This window comes from Ursus maritimus, unplaced genomic scaffold (assembly GCF_017311325.1).
Source record: "Ursus maritimus isolate PB19 unplaced genomic scaffold, ASM1731132v1 scaffold_19, whole genome shotgun sequence".
NCBI lineage: Eukaryota > Metazoa > Chordata > Mammalia > Carnivora > Ursidae > Ursus > Ursus maritimus.
The window spans coordinates 54,224,846-54,235,367 of record NW_024424341.1 but is presented as its reverse complement, the minus strand read 5'-3'; the positions used below and the strand labels follow the sequence as shown (position 1 = coordinate 54,235,367).

Here is a 10,522-nt window from a genome sequence, read left to right as displayed (position 1 = left end):
ATCGGGCTCCGTGCTCAGCGTGGAGTCTGCTTGAGATTCTCTCTCTTTCTGTCCCTCCCACTCATGCTTGCTCTCTCTCTCTGAAATAAATAAAGAAAATCTTAAAAAAAAAAAAAAAGAATACTTAACATGAGATCTGCCCTCTTAACACGTTTTTTAAAAAGTTTTATTTATTTAAGTAATCTCAACACCCAACATGGGGCTCGAACTCATGACCCAAGATCAAGAGGCACACGCTTCTCTGACCGAGCCGGCCCCTTACGTGAACGACACAGTATCGTTCACCAGAGGCACAATGTTGCACAGCGATCTCTGGAGCTCACTCATCGTGTACAACGAGCCGTATCGCCATTAAACGACTCCCCGTATAACCTGGGGCCCCCTCCCCTGGAATCACCCTCCCATCGTCGGCTTCTGCGAGTTGGAACATTTGAGAGCGCTCCCAGAAGTGGAACCATGCAGAATCCGTCCCTCCATGACCGGTGGATTTCCCTCAGCAGAATGTCTTCCAGCTCCATCCGTATTGTCGCAAAGGGTTAGGATTTCCTTTTCTTCAGCCTGAATAGTATTCCGAAGTGAGGAGAGACCACATTTTCTTTATCCATCCTTCTGGGGATGGACATGGGGGCTCTTTCCATACTTTGGCTATTTGTGAATAAACATGGGCTCTTTTGTGTCTCTCTTCTTTCACTTAGCATAATATTTTGAGGTTCAGCCATGTGAACCTTGTGAACCTTGTAGCTTGTGTCGGTACGTCCTTCCCTTTCACTGTCGAATAACGTTGCCACGTACATATGCACCACATTTTACGTACCCACGTTATCAGCAGATGGACACATAGGTTGTTTCTACTCTTTGGTTGTTACGAACATGGTACCCCAATTTTTCTAGATTGCAAACATTTTCTTGGTTCCCTGAGCAGCTCTGACCTTACTCTGAGCCTCAATTTCCACTTTTGTAAGATGGGGGAAAGGTCTTATCAGCTGCATTAATTTGGCTCCTACTGCATGCCAAGGACCATGCTCCTGAGGATTCCCTCAGTGCCCCTTATCCACAAACGTGCAGGTTTGGAAACAGAGGGGGAAGGAGTGTCGTCAGAGTCACCACCCAACCAGTACGAGGGGCAGGACCCTACCTGTATGCCCCAGGCTCGTACAACAGCCACTTCTCTGAGCAAGCTGGCTGGGAGGGCTCAGCGAGGTGGTCCTGGGTGAGGCATCCGGGCCAGGTCCTGATCCGTGGAAAGGGCTGGGAAAACATTAGGTGTTTGGACTCAGATGGAGGTGTATTCAGCTCTGATTCCACCCTTTTCTGGCTGTGGGACTGGGACAGCACTGTAGCTATTTATTACAGGCTGCTCCTTGAGGGGTGCCTGGGGGACTCAGTTGGTTAAGCTCCCGACTATTGATTTCAGCTCAGGTCATGATCTCAGGGTCGTGGGACTGAGCCCTGTGTAGGGCTCTGTGTCCTCTCTCTCCTTCTCCCCTCTATCTCAAGAAGAAGAGGAAGAAGAAGAAGAGGAAGAAGAAGACGAAAAGGAAGAAGGAAGAAGAGGAAGAGGAAGACGACGATGAAAAGGAAGAAGAAAAGGAAGAGGAAGAAGAAAAGAGGAAAAAGAGGAAGAAGAATAAGGAAGAGGAGGAGGAGGAGGAACTGTTTATCTCAGGCAGGAAGCAGACTCGGTAGGTCAGGCACCAGCTGGGGGACAGTATGTTAGAGGCAGGGGCTGAGATTCGAACCCCAATCAGGCGGACTGGGAGAGCTCCCAGCCACCATCCATGAAGCCCCCTGTGTGCCAGGCCAAGCATGGGCCCAACTGTGCCCCGCGCCTTGCTTCCTGGCACCAGGCCACCCTCCCCCACCACTCCCAGGAGATGGATGGTGTCATTGTCCTGGTGCACCAATGAGATCCCCAAGCCCTGACAGTCACTCTGTCTAGTCACACGGCCAGGAAGTGTCCAAGCAGCCCTGTCACTGGGGATAAAAAGAGAGGAGCCAGATGGGGAGGGGACTCTTCATATGGGCCACGGCCACATGGAGATCCCTTCTAGTTCTGGTTTGGTGAGACTTTTTATGAGGAATGGGTGATAAAATGAGCTTGATGCTTTTTCTATATCTTGTATGGAAATCCAATTATTTTCTTCCTTATTCTGTTAATGGGGTAGATTGGTTGGATCAACGTTTCGACTGTTAGTAGACCAGGTGGGCTTCACCTGAATTAAAAATTGTTGTGCATCAAAGGACGCTACCAAGAGAGTAAAAAGACAACCCACAGAATGGACGAAAATATTCACAAATGCTTCATGTGATAAGGGATTCATATCTAGAATATAAAAAGAACTCCCTGGGGCGTCTGCATGGCTCAATCAGTTAAGCATCTGACTCTTGATCTCAGCTCAGGTCTTCATCTCAGATCACAATAACAAATACCCATGTTTCTAACCTCACCACGATTTCAAATTGAAACAAAATAGAAAAAACAAAACAAAACAAAACAAAACAAAACAAAACAAAATTATAACTCAACAACAAAATAACTGACAACCTGATTAAAAAATGGGCAAGCGGGGGCGCCTGGGTGGCACAGCGGTTAAGCGTCTGCCTTCGGCTCAGGGCGTGATCCCGGTGTTATGGGATCGAGCCCCGCATCAGGCTCCTCCGCTATGAGCCTGCTTCTTCCTCTCCCACTCCCCCTGCTTGTGTTCCCTCTCTTGCTGGCTGTCTCTATCTCTGTCGAATAAATAAATAAAATCTTTAAAAAAAAATAAAAATAAAAATAAAATAAAAAATGGGCAAGGGACTCGAAAAGACATTTCTCAAAAAAATTGTATTTGTTCTATTAACGCAATCTCTTTAAACAAAGAAACAAACAAAAAGCCATTTCTCTAAGGAAGACAAACAAATGGCCAATAAGCCCATAAAAAGATGTTCATTGGGGAAATGCAAATCAAAAGCACAATGAGATAATCACTTCACTCTCACTAGGATGGCTATTAATTTAGAACAAAAAAGGGGAAAAAAAAAACCTAAATGGTGGCGAGGATGTGGAGAAATTGGAACCCATGTGCACTGTGGTGGGAATTCAAAATGGTGCAGCCACCATGGAAACTAGTATGGGGTTCCTTGTGAAGTTAAACATAGAATTACCATAAGATCCAGCATTTCCATTTCTAGTTATACGCTCCCAAAGAATTGAGGGGCTCAAACAGTACTTGTACACCAAGGTTCATAGCAACATTATTCACAAAGGACAAAAGGTGGAAGCAGTCCAGGTATCCATCGGCAGATGAATGGACAAACAGAATGCGGTATGTCCATATAACGGTATATTATTCGGCCTTAAAAAGGAAGGAAATTGTGATACGCGCCACAGCTCGGATGAACTTTAAAAACATTACGCTAAGTGAAATAAGCCAGACACGAAAGGACAAATACTGTATGATTCCACCTAGAAGTGGTATAGAGAGTAGTCAAATTCATAGGGACAGAAAGCAGAATAGTGCTTTTTAGGGCTGGGGGGCAGGAGGGAATGGAAGTTGTTGTTTAACGGGTACAGAGTTTCCCATTGGGGATAACAAAAAAGTCCTGGGGGAGGACGGAGCTGAAGGTTGCACAGCAACGTGAATGTACTTAATGCCACTGAAATGTGCACCTAAAAGTGGTTAGGACGGGGGCGCCTGGGTGGCTCAGTCGTTAAGCGTCTGCCTTCGGCTCAGGGCGTGATCCCGGAGTCCTGGGATCGAGCCCCACATCAGGCTCCTCCGCTGGGAGCCTGCTTCTCCCTCTCCTACTCCCCCTGCTTGTGTTCCCTCTCTCGCTGGCTGTCTCTCTCTCCATCAAATAAATAAATAAAATCTTTAAAAAAAATTAAAAAAAATAAATAAAAGTGGTTAGGACGGTCAATTTTATGTGCTGTGTATTTTACCAAATTTTTAAAAATTTAAAAACTTCAAGAAACGGAAGGCGAAAAAGCCTTTTCTTGACATTCCAAAGCTTAAAGAATTTATCACCAGCAGACCCGCAAAACAGGAAATGTTACAGAAAGCCCTTCAAGCAGAAGGAAAAAGATACCAGATGGAAACCTGGATGTGCATGAAGGGATGAGAAACACCAGAAATGGTAACTATTCAGTACCCACCAGAAATGGTGGGTAAGTACACAAGCTGGGTTTTTTTTTTTTTTTTAATTCACATCTCTTGAATAGGTAATTGATTTTTTAAGCAAAATTAATTACAATGTTGTTGTGGAGTGTATAACATAGGTAACAGTGAAATGCAGGACAACAGCACAAATGTCAGGAGAGACGTGCCAAGGTCCTGTTGCAAGGTTCTTATGCCATATGTGAGTTTTAGTAGGTCACGTGAACATGGTCTGTGATAAGTTACTGTTATAACATAAACTCTAAGCAAACACTAAAAGAACGAAACAAAGAGCTCTAGCTAATAAACCTAAAGGCACATAAAATGGGGGCGCCTGGGTGGCACAGCGGTTAAGCGTCTGCCTTTGGCTCAGGGCGTGATCCCGGCATTATGGGATCGAGCCCCACGTCAGGCTCCTCCGCTATGAGCCTGCTTCTCCCTCTCCCACTCCCCCTGCTTGTGTTCCCTCTCTCGCTGGCTGTCTCTATCTCTGTCGAATAAATAAATAAAATCTTAAAAAAAAAATAAAAGCACATCAAATGGCATCATAAAAAAATACTCAATCCAAATAAAGGTGGAAAAAGGGAACAAGGACCCCGTAAGACAGATCTTAAAAAAAAAAAAAATCAAGACGACAAATTTACACCTAACCAGACCAATAATCACATTGAACCTAAATTATGGAAACACCCAATTATAAGACAGATGTTGTCAAGCTGGACTATCTGTTATGAACGGTAGGCTGCCTACAAGAAGTATACTTTATTTTTTTTAACATTTTATCCATTTGAGAGAGAGAAAGACTGCACACACAAGCAGTGGGGAGGGGGCAGAGCGAGAGGGAGAAGCAGAAGTTGGTTCTTCGAAAAAGTTAATAAAACTGACAGATTTCTCATTAGATTAGATAAAGAAAATAAATGATAAAATTTTCTAAATTCAGGAATGGAAGAAAGGACATCATTGCACTTCCCAAAGAAATTAAAAGAATAGAAAAAGAATATTATGAGCAATATTATGCCAATAATTTGACGAGTTAGTTGAAATGGACAAATTCCTTGAAAAAATGCAAATTACCAAAACTGACACAGAATAGGATATCTTAATAGCATTATAACTATTTTTTTAAAAGATTTTATTTATTTATTTGACAGAGAGAGAGACAGCCAGCGAGAGAGGGAACACAAGCAGGGGGAGTGGGAGAGGAAGAAGCAGGCTCCCAGCAGAGGAGCCTGATGTGGGGCTCGATCCCATAACGCCGGGATCACGCCCTGAGCCGAAGGCAGACGCTTAACCGCTGTGCCACCCAGGCGCCCCAATAGCATTATAACTATTAAAGATATCAATTAATAGTTAAAAACCTTTCCACAAAGACAGTGTAAGAGACAGACGGCTTCACAGTTGAATCCTATTAAACATTTCAGTAAGAGGTAATATCAACCTTACATAAACTCTTTCAGAACGAGAGGAGGAAAGAGTGCTTACCAATTCATTTTATGGGACCAACATTACCTTGAAATCAAAATCAGACAAAAGCATTACAATAAAAAAATAGAACAAATGTCCCCCATGAATATAAATACGAAAACCCTTAACAAAATATTAACAAATCTACTAAAGCAACATATAAAAAGGAAAACACTTCATGACCATTGGGATTTATTCCAAATTGCAAAGTGGATTTAACCATCATAAATCTATCAATGAAATTAGCCACATTATTAGAATTATGGAGAGAACCCACATCATCTCAATAAATGACAATAATGTGACGTAATCCAACATTCATGGTAAAAATTCCTACCCAACTAGAAACAGAATGAAATTTCCTTAAGAAAAGGCATCTACAAAAAGCTACACTAACATTTTACTTATTGGCGAAAGACTGAACACTCTCCCTCTGGGATCAGGAAGAGGATAAGGATGTCTACAGTCACACTTTTATTAAATATTTTCATAGAGATCCTGGCCAGGGCAATAAGGCAGGAAAAAGGAAATAAAAAGCAACAGATTGGAAAAGAGGAAGTAAAATTCCATTTGTGATGATTATGTAGACAGAAAATCCTAAGTATTCTAGAAAAAAAAAAAGTACTGGCACTAATAAGTGATTTAAATATGGTTGTAAGATACAAAGTAAACATAGGAAATTAATTGCATTTTTAGATACTACTAAAAAATAATTGTAAAATAACATTTTATTTTATTTTATTTTATTTTATTTTATTTTAAAGATTTTATTTATTTATTTGACAGAGATAGAGACAGCCAGCGAGAGAGGGAACACAAGCAGGGGGAGTGGGAGAGGAAGAAGCAGGCTCATAGCGGAGGAGCCTGATGTGGGGCTCGATCCCAGAATGCCGGGACCACGCCCTGAGCCGAAGGCAGACGCTTAACCACTGTGCCACCCAGGCGCCCCTAAAATAACATTTTAAAATATCATTTACAACAATATTACAAAGCATAAAATACTTATATTAAAGCTAACAAAATATGTGCAGGATGTGGGCACTGAAAACTATAAAACATTAATGAAAGTATTTAATGAAAACCTAAATAAATGGAGAGATGGAAAGCTCATATGGTTAAGATGTCAATTCTCCTCTAATTTACCTATAGATTCAATGCAATCCCAATCAAAATCCCAGCTATCTTTTTTTTGGGTAGAAATTGACAAATGTAGAAAATCTCAAATTCACACGGAAATACAAAGGACCAAGAATGGTTAAGACAACTTCGAAAAACAACAGACTTGCAAAGCTAACACTATCTAATTTCAAGATTTATTTTGCAACTAGTCAAACAGTGTGCTGTTTGCAAAAAGACAGAAAAATCAATCAGTGACACAGAATAAAGGGCCTAGGAATCAACCCAATCAAAGTCTCAGCATCTTCTTCGGGAAAACGACAAACTGATTCTAAAGTTATGTAGAAATTCAAGGACTTAAAATATTAGCGATGGGATGGTTCTCTGAGCCTGGCTGGCTCAGTCAGTAGAGCACGTGACTTCTGATCTCACAGTTGTAGATTTGGGCCCCACACTGGGTGTAGAGATTACTTAAAAAAATAAATAAATAAGATCTTTAAAAAAAATCAGAGATGGAGAGCTTTACTACTTGATTTCAAAAATTTCTTTAAAGCTACAATATTCAAGACAGTGTAATATTGGTGGAAGGGTATAGATCATACAAACAGAATAAAGAGCTCAAAATAGACCCAAAGTTGATTTTCTATAAATATGTCTGTATAATTCATGGGAGGTGAAGATAGTCTTTTCAATAAAAAGTGCTGAAATAATTGGATATGTGCATGAACAAAACTGAACCTGGCTCACACAGCACACGGTAATTTTTTAAAAAAGATTTTAGTTATTTATCTGAGAGAGAGAGAAAGTAAGCAACACAGCATGAGTGGAGGGGGAGGGGCTGACAGAGAAGGAGAAGCAGACCCCCCTGCTGAGCTGGGGGCATGACTCGGGGCTTGATCCCAGGACCCCAGGATCGCGACCTGAGCTAAAATCGAGAGTCCAACTCTCCACCCACCAAGCCACCCAGGCGCCCAGCACACAGTAATGAACTCAAATGAATCACAGAACTAAGTATAAAGGCTAAAATTACAAAACTTCTAGAAGAAAACACTGGAGAAAATCTTTGTGAACCTGGGGTAGGCAAAGATATTTTATTTATTTATTTACTTTTTAAGATTTTATTTTTAAAATAAACAGGCAAGAAATTGTAGACCAGATGGCTAAAAGCACTAGCCACAAAAGGAAAAAAGGGGAGGTTGTGTGTGGCTGGCTCAGTTGGAAGAGTAAGTAACTCTTGATCTTGAGGTCATGGGTTCAAGACCCATGTTGGGTGTAGAGATTACTAAAAAACAAACAAACAAACAAACAAACTTAAAAATAAAACGAAGATAAATGGGATTTCATCAAAATTAAAAACTTCTTCAAAAGACACAATTAAGGAAATGATCATCTTAAGCCAGAGGCTAGTAGGAAATATTTGCAATAGGTATTTCTGCCAAGAAGCTGAATCCAGAATACATAAATTACCTGTACAAATCCGTAACAAAAAGAGTTTTAAAAATTATTTATTTAAGTAATCTCTGCACTCAAAGTGGAGCTTGAACTTATGGCCCCAAGATCAAGAGTCGCTTGTTCCACCAACTAAGCTGGCCAGGTGCTCCAATAATAAAAATATTTAAAAAATCCAACTTTCAGGACGCCTGGGTGGCTCCGTCGGTGAAGCGTCTGCCTTCGGCTCAGGGCGTGATCCCAGCGTTCTGGGAACGAGCCCCACATCGGGCTCCTCTGCTGGGAGCCTGCTTCTTCCTCTCCCACTCCCCCTGCTTGTGTTCCCTCTCTCGCTGGCTGTCTCTCTCTCTCTGTCGAATAAATAAATAAAATCTTAAAAAAAAAAAATCCAACTTTCAGGACGCCTGGGTGGCTCCGTCAGTTAAGCGTCTGCCTTCTGCTCAGGTCATGGCCCTGGGATCCAGCCCTGCATCGGGCTCCCTGCTCAGTGGGGAGCCTGCTTCTCCCTCTCCCTCTGCCTGCCGCTCCCCCCACTTGTACTTTCTGTGTTAAATAAATAAATAAATTGAATCTTGAAAAAGAATTCCAACTTTCAAGTGAGCAAAAGCCTTAACACTTCCAAAAAGAACATATACGAATGGCCAACAGACACATGAAGATATTCAACATCTAAAATCACCAGAGAAATTCAAATGAAGGCCACAAAGAGATATCGCTACATGTCTTCTAGGAAGGCTAAAGTTTTACAAGACTGACAACACCGGACGATGGCAAAAACGTGGAGTAGCTGGAACTCTCACATATGGTTGAAGGGAACGTAAAATTGTACCCCACCTTGGAGAACAGGTTGGCAGTTTGTTGTCAAGTTGAACATAGTTTTATCCGATGACTGAGGATTTCCTCTTGGGTATTTGACCAAGAGAAATGAAAGCATATGTCTACAAGAAGACTTTACTTGAACAAATGTGCATGGAAGATTTACTCATAATAGCAAAAGAACTGGAAATAATCCAAATGTCTATTAATAGGTAAGTAGAAACAAATCACAGTATAGTCATACAACGGATACCACTAGTCAATAAAAAGGAATAGGATACATCCAGGTAATCACACTGGTGAATCCAAAACCATTATGCTGAAAGGAAGAAGCCAGACCCTAAAGTGTACAGATGATACCATTTCACTTAGATGAAATTCTAGTCTATGCAAAGCTAATCAATCATAACATAAACCAGATCTGTGATCGCCTGGAAGAGTTAAGGAAAATTGGCTGGAAAGAAGAAAGGACCTCCTGGAATAATAAAAATGTTCTATACCTTGGGGCGCCTGGGTGGCACAGTGGTTAAGCGTCTGCCTTCGGCTCAGGGCGTGATCCCGCGTTCTGGGATCGAGCCCCACATCAGGCTCCTCCGCTATGAGCCTGCTTCTTCCTCTCCCACTCCCCCTGCTTATGTTCCCTCTCTCGCTGGCTGTCTCTATCTCTGTCGAATAAATAAATAAAATCTTTTTAAAAAATGTCCTATAACTTGATTTGTGCGGTGCTCATACAAGTGTATATATGTTTCAGAACTCAATGAATCATATACATCTAGTGTGAGCAATTTATTATATGTAAATTATATTTCTATGATGTTTAATTTTATTTTAAAGATATTATTTATTATTTACTTTAGAGAGAGAGAGAGAGAGAGACCCGTGAGCAGGGGGAGGGGCACAGGGGGAGGTAGAGGGAGCGAGAGAACCTCAAGCAGACTCTGCACTGAGTGTGGAGCCTGACGTGGGGCTCGATCTCACGACCCTGAGATCATGTCCCGAGCCAAAACCAAAAGTCAGATGCTTAACTGAACCAGCCAGGTGTTCCTATAATGTTGATTTTAAAATAATCCATTCATTAGATTTAACAGGAAACTACTGAAAACAGAAAGGAAGGGCAGTGAACTCGAAGACAGGTCAATAGGAATTACCCATAATGAAGATTTCAAACAAAAGAATGGGAGGGGAAAAAACATAAAAGAGATACCTGAGTGATGTGGACACTGTTAAATGATCCATTATGTGCATAACTGGAGTAGCTTCAGGAGTGAAAAGAGAGCATGGGTCCTGAAGCAATTTTTTTAAAAGCGATTTTTGAGAAATTTCCAAAATGAATGAAAAACACCAACTCATAGATTAAAGAATCTCAGTGAACCCCAAACACTATAAAAACCAAGGGGGGGGAAACACCTAGGCATTTTAGTAGAAGTACTGAAACCAAAGAAAACAAAAAATAATAGCACCCAAAAAGACAAAGTCACATCACTTTCAAGGGGAAAAGAAGAAGAATGTCTAAATGTTCAATGGAAACTATGTGGCAT

General features: G+C 41.4%; 1 protein-coding gene across 3 annotated transcripts in view; it reads right to left on the bottom strand.

Moving 5' to 3' along the window:
• Positions 1 to 20: 20 nt before the first annotated feature.
• The window catches only part of BLOC1S3 (biogenesis of lysosomal organelles complex 1 subunit 3), a 43,039-nt gene continuing 32,537 nt past the window's right edge, over positions 21 to 10,522 (bottom strand). For 2 of the 3 annotated variants that reach the window (XR_566762.2, XR_005835775.1), the window contains 2 exons: positions 1,136 to 1,248; positions 21 to 80 (listed from right to left, as the gene is read on the bottom strand). The gene's annotated coding sequence lies outside the window, so the exon portion shown is untranslated. Of the gene's footprint in view, positions 101 to 1,135; positions 1,249 to 10,522 lie in introns of all 3 variants that reach the window. The other variant, XR_005835776.1, reaches the window with a different exon arrangement.